At 38.5% G+C, this 6,021-nt stretch overlaps 1 long non-coding RNA gene across 1 annotated transcript; it reads right to left on the reverse strand.

Annotated features, from left to right (window-relative positions):
- Positions 1-4,852: 4,852 nt before the first annotated feature.
- On the reverse strand, positions 4,853-5,182 carry LOC118751217. Its single transcript, XR_004994498.1, has 2 exons — positions 4,989-5,182; positions 4,853-4,914 (listed from the first exon to the last, which is right to left on the reverse strand). It is a non-coding gene; the product is annotated as an uncharacterized LOC118751217 (long non-coding RNA).
- Positions 5,183-6,021: the final 839 nt, after the last annotated feature.

A 6,021-nucleotide genomic window follows, 5' to 3' on the forward strand; every position in this document is an offset into this window, starting at 1 on the left:
TCTTTCTGTGTTGCGAAGAAAAGGCACTGAACACCTTTTGCAGAGAACACTTTTCTGCATAGGCGGCCCGCGGCCGCACTTAGGGATTATAACCCTCACAACGTAGAATTATCTTTCTGTGTTGCGAAGAAAAGGCACTGAACACCTTTTGCAGAGAACACCTTTCCGCGTAGTCGGCGTCGGCCGCACTTAGGGTTTGTAAGCTTTTTTTATAATTATTTTAAATTAATTAAATTCTTGTAAGAACTAAACAACATATATATAAAGTACGTATACCGAATTATAGGGAATCAAATTTGCTATTAAATGAGATCAAAATTTTAATTTCTATTCATTCGTTTTTGAGAAATCTTGATTTCAAAGATTGCTTATTTTGAACTTTAACCTTTGATAATTCTTGTTGTTGTTGTTTGCCCAAAAAAAGAAGTATACTGTTATACTCAGCTCAATCATCTCTATCGATTCCAATATTTTTTTTTTTTTAGTTTGAGATTTGGAGCCCAACTGCATTTATGCAAAAAAAAATTCCCCGCAGAGAGTTTTCAAAGCTATATATTTATGGTATTCATCACGAAATTGTACCAAAAGGTACTGCGTAATAGGAAAGTATATTGTAAACGAAATTGTACCAAAAAAGTACAATTGTACCAAAAATGCCAACACTGTTCTGTATACATATTTTTTCTTTTTCACTTTTTTACTCGCCTCGTCTGAATAGGGATGGCAACTTTTTCACTTCCAACTTCTCATTGAACTTCGCATTCAACTTTTGTTGCCTGTAAAATCACCTCGTGCGAATGCCCTATTAACTACACGATTGTTGTGCGGATTTTCACCATCGGAATATTGCTATTAAATACAGAATTTCGCGAAAGTGTACACTTAAAACATCACAAATGTATAAAACTAATAAATACGTGTTAAATTAAGTTCCATTTATTCCATTCATTTGCGTGAAATTCATCAAAACATAGTGCGGAAAGTGAAGTTGTTTTTTGCAAATAACTCTTTAATGAATTAAAAATGTTAATTTCCGGTCTCGGATTGTTATTATTGGCGTTAAGACGCGTCGATTGATACCACTTTCGAACCTTTACCGTCCATTTTGAGTTACCTTCGCTAAAGTGCACTACTACCCTAAAAAGAAGTTGACAATCTTTGCGAACTGAAACGCGAAATTCCAAAGTAGCTATAGTGCTGCCACTGTATTAGTATTTCGTAATAATTCAGTTTTCCGTACAAGGTGTGTGCAGTGTTCAATGCTTTTCGGTATCTTCTTGCATTTAATATATATATAAATGAAAACGTATTCAACAATTTTTATGAGCTTGAGACCGTTTTAAGTGAAAACTTTATGTGGAAAAGTAACAATAATTTGAAAAAATGGTAGAAGTGATAGCTATTTCGGAAATCACCACATTTCCTCATCAGACTTCTTTCAGTAGGATTCGAACCGACGATCACCACTGACTCAGCCAGTTGCCTGCGCACTGTGCTAAGTTTGTCTTGTTAATTCTTATTGCTTATTTTCCACTATTTCACTTTGCTAAGCCAACTACAATCAAGCGCAGCTATTCCGTTGCAATTCACTTGATCATGTAGTTGTTGTTGTTGTTGTAGCGGCTACTAAGCCCCGTTCGGGACGGTTCATCCATCATCGTTGTCGTCTATTTCAGCTAGGGGGAGGCCCAGGAAAATGTTACTTCCAGAGGGGCTGTCCATAGAGACAGGGGCGTTAGCTGAGTAGGTGGAGAGTCGCCACATGACTCCCGGCACCTCTTCACATGCCGGGCATTGGTTGGGCACATCCTCATTGATTCTACTCAGGTAGCTGTTGAGCCTGCTGCAATAGCCAGAGCGAAGTTGGGATATTGTTGTGCGGGTCTCCCGAGGCAGACAAAGTTCTGTCCCGTCCACGTCCGGTGGTTGTGTGCCTAGAACGGCATTCACAGGGCGGGAGTCTACATAACTTGAGACTGATTCCCTGTGAATGCCGTTCAGGGCCTGTCGGTAGGTTGTCGGGTCCAGAGGTTGTTTAATACACCTCTGGACTTCGTCTGTCAGTTCGTAAAGATGCACCCTGACGTGCCGTGACGAGGGCTCTTCCGCGAGCAGTTGCCCGCTGGGATGGCCACATCTGTAGCTGCCAGCGAGGAACTGCTTGCAGAGCATTATGTTATGCTCCTTTACCGGGAGCATCTGGGCCTCGTCGTGAAGGTAATGTAGAGGCGTCATCAGGAGGCATCCTGTCGCGGTTCGTAATGCCGTGTTTTGGCAGGTCTGTAGCTTCATCCACTGCGTCCTGCTTGTTCAGAACCGGCCGGCCAATTGCCTTATATGTTGCCAACAACATTTCTTTATCTTTGCCCAAAGTGCTGCCGGCCAGCGACTTGAGAACATTGTTGCGGCTCTGTACTTTTTTGACAATTGCGGTTGTATGCGCCGAGAAGGAGAGCAGACTGTCGAAGGTAACTCCGAGGATTTTCGGGTTATTCACCGTCGGTATTGTTACGTCATCGACGTGAACACCCAGTGGCAGTCTGACCTCCTTCGTCCAGGTGGTGAAAAGGGTTGCCGAGGATTTCGCAGGGGATATGGCTAGGCTACTTGCAGTGAAGCAGCGAGAAAGTTCGGAGAGGTAACCGTTTACTTTTGAGCACAAGTCATCAATTCCATTCCCAGACGCCATGATCGAACAATCGTCAGCATATGAGACTATATTACACCCTCTGGTGGCTGAGGAAGCTTTGATATGTAATAATGAAACAGTAGCGGGGACAGGACACCACCCTGTGGTACCCCCTGTTTATTTTTACGTGGCGTGATCATGTGGTTGTTGGTTTTGTTGGTTTTTGTTAATATTTCTATTATTAGAATGTTTAACTTTTTAGGTGTCGTCGTCAGATGTTATTGGTTTTTTGTTATTTTTATGGCCTTATAACAATTATATTCAACAATTTTTATGAGCTTGAGGCCGTTTTAAGTAAAAACTTTATGTGGAAAAGCAACAATAATTTGAAAAAATGGTAGAAGTGATAGCTATTTCGGAAATCACCACATTTCCTCATCAGACTTTTTTCAGTAGGATTCGAACCGACGATCACCACTGACTCAGCCAGTTGCCTACGCACTGTGCTCGCGCGATTTTTTATTAAAAATTTTCGCCTGCGATGCTTTTCCATAAAAATCAAGGTAATTCTCTAGTGTACGGTAACAACACCTAAAAGAGGTTCGGAAAAGTCGGGAGGGGTACTAAACCACGCGTTTCGGCCCCCTATTAACAATCTGGAGGGGGAGAGCTAATATTATTAACCATTTAAAAGTTTTAAACGAAAAACTTTTGTTAAATTTCCTTGTTTTCTATGAGCAATTACCACGTCAAAAATGCACTAACAGGTCTATTCTGCTATGGTAATAAAAAGTTTGTAACCGGTAAATAAAGTTCCTGTCAATTCTTAAACCCTTTTCGCATTCTGTGTACTCTTGTAACCGGTAAATTTTGTTACCATCTCATAAGCTGGTAACAAAGTATTGCCCCGTGAAATATGCAATGCCAGAATTTGCACAATTCTTCATAGCTGAATTGGCGAATATTTTAACTGCATTACCAACGTTCCTGACAAGAACTGGTAACATTTTTCAGTAATAAAAATTTCCGGTTACAAAATCTTCGGTAACGTGCAGAATAGACCTGTAAATCACCAGTTTCCACTTTTAAAAAACTATTAAAACGTCTCCGGTTATAATTTTATGCAAACCAAATCAATAGGGCTATTCGCGATCCGGTGCAAATGGCCTAGCATCATTGCATTGCAAATTTGTATTGCAAATTATTTGCAATACACAAACAAAATACACGCATTTGCATTTGTCATGGCTTGGCAAATTTGCAATACCGAAAATCCATAGCATAAAAATGCTATGCATTGCATTCATAAACAAAACCAAAGCTGATGCACAAAAATTGTTTTGCAAAAGCTTTACCATGACAGTTTAATAAAGGTCGCTCACAATCCATGGCATATTTCTGCAATTGCATAAATTTGTCAGCTCTTATGCACCGAATCGCGAATAGCCCTATTTATTCACTTTTATTTTATATATTTCGTTAATAAAACAGAGTAAACAAACTTTGCGCCTGCCGAAATTATTATAACCTCAAATCGCTGGTATTGCCACTTTATTTCACATTTCATTTGCGCTATTATACTCAGGTTACACTATACTCTTCTTCTTCTTTTTTTACTTTCACCTTAGGGCCGTTTGCACCATGTCTAGTTAATTCTAACACCCAGTGAAACATCTTTATCGACGTTATCGACACCCATCATATAACATGTGATCGATAAAGCAGTTAACGTGCTTAACTGAAGGATGTACCTCCAGTTAGCGTTAACTAGGCATGGTGCAAACGGCCCTAAATAAGATATTCTAACCAAAATAGCAAAATACCATGGCAGCGCAACTTTTATGGTTTAGTTATTTTAGCTGTAATTTAAACTAAGCGTCATGGAGTGCCAAAAGTGCGATTTTTTATTAAAAATTTTCATTATTTATATATATATTAAACGAAAGAAGATACCGAAAAGCATTGAACAGTGCACACACCTTATAAGGAAAAGTGAATTGTTACGAAATACTAATACAGTGGCAGCACTATTTTGGAATCTCGCGTTTCAGTTCGCAGATTGTCAACTTCCTTTTGATAACAAAATAATCTATCTTAGGTGGAATTGATCATAGAAAACAACGAAATTTAACAAAAGTTTTTTGTTTATAACTTTTAAATGGTAAATAATATTAACCCTCCCCCTCCAGATTGTTAATAGGGGACCGTAACGCGTTTTTTTTCCCATCTTTTGATACACCATTTTAGGTAAATTTTCCGTTGACCCGTTAAACTGTACCAATACCCTACACGACACCATCCAAATTTATACACAAATTAATTCCAGTATTAATGCTAATCCACGTATTCGATTATTTACCGCTCTACTTTCCTCGACTTCGAAAGAAAACCTTTTTTCAAATGCCAAATTTATACATGTACAGGATTAAATATGTATGCTATTGCCGCCACACAAATCTCACTCACAAAACAAAACTAGAGTGGGCAATTGCTACTGTTTTGAATAAATTAATCGATAACGATTATTGAACCTGCACTCATGATACAAAAAGAGAAGCATGATTGAATAATGAAAGGTTTTGTAAGAAAAACTTTCTCTGGCTCTAATTTTATCAATGACACTCCCACCCTACTCCTAAAAACAAAAACAGTGATATTTCTTTTCCAAATTTCATTGCAAGTTTTAAGAACATTTTTAAATTGTTAGTAGTGAAATTTTTACTTTTTAAATTTGAAGAAATTCTTGTTCTTTATTCGCTAAGGCCAACAAGACAAAATGGGTGAGAATCGTTGGACTACAGAAATTCATTGTAGGCTAAAGATCGAAATTCCCTAAAGCAGTGTTTGCATTATTCAACTTTGCGTTCAACAATTGCGTTCAACTCAACGCAGGGTTGCACGAAAAAAAAGTTGAATGACTAAATGTTGGCTGGCGACCAACTTTGTTGAAAGCGATTAGTTGAAAGGCCATTCAACCAAAAGTTGAATGCAAAGTTGAACAATGCAAACACCTTTTTATGGCGAATATTTTGATATTTTTTCATATTTTGATATTTTTAGCCATTCAACTTTTTTTTCGTGCAACCCTGCGCTGAGCTGAACGCAAATGTTGAACGCAAAGTTGAACAATGCAAACACACTTTAAGGGCCGGTTGTTCAATGTCTGATTAGCACAAATCGGAGGTAGAAGCTCCGGTTAAGTACAACGACTGCTTTATCGATCACATGTAACATGCATGATGTCGAAATCGTCGATAGTGCAGTGGTAGTGATAACCAGATATTGAGCAACCGGCCCTAAAAGTGCGACATCAAAGTATTCGAATTACCATATTCGAAACAAACGAGCCATAACCGCGAAGGAAACGTAAGCTCCAAATTTTTTTAATTGCC

The sequence above is a fragment of the Rhagoletis pomonella genome, unplaced genomic scaffold, assembly GCF_013731165.1.
Source record: "Rhagoletis pomonella isolate Grant_MI unplaced genomic scaffold, Rhpom_1.0 Rhpom_scaffold_00597, whole genome shotgun sequence".
Classification (NCBI taxonomy): Eukaryota; Metazoa; Arthropoda; class Insecta; order Diptera; family Tephritidae; genus Rhagoletis; species Rhagoletis pomonella.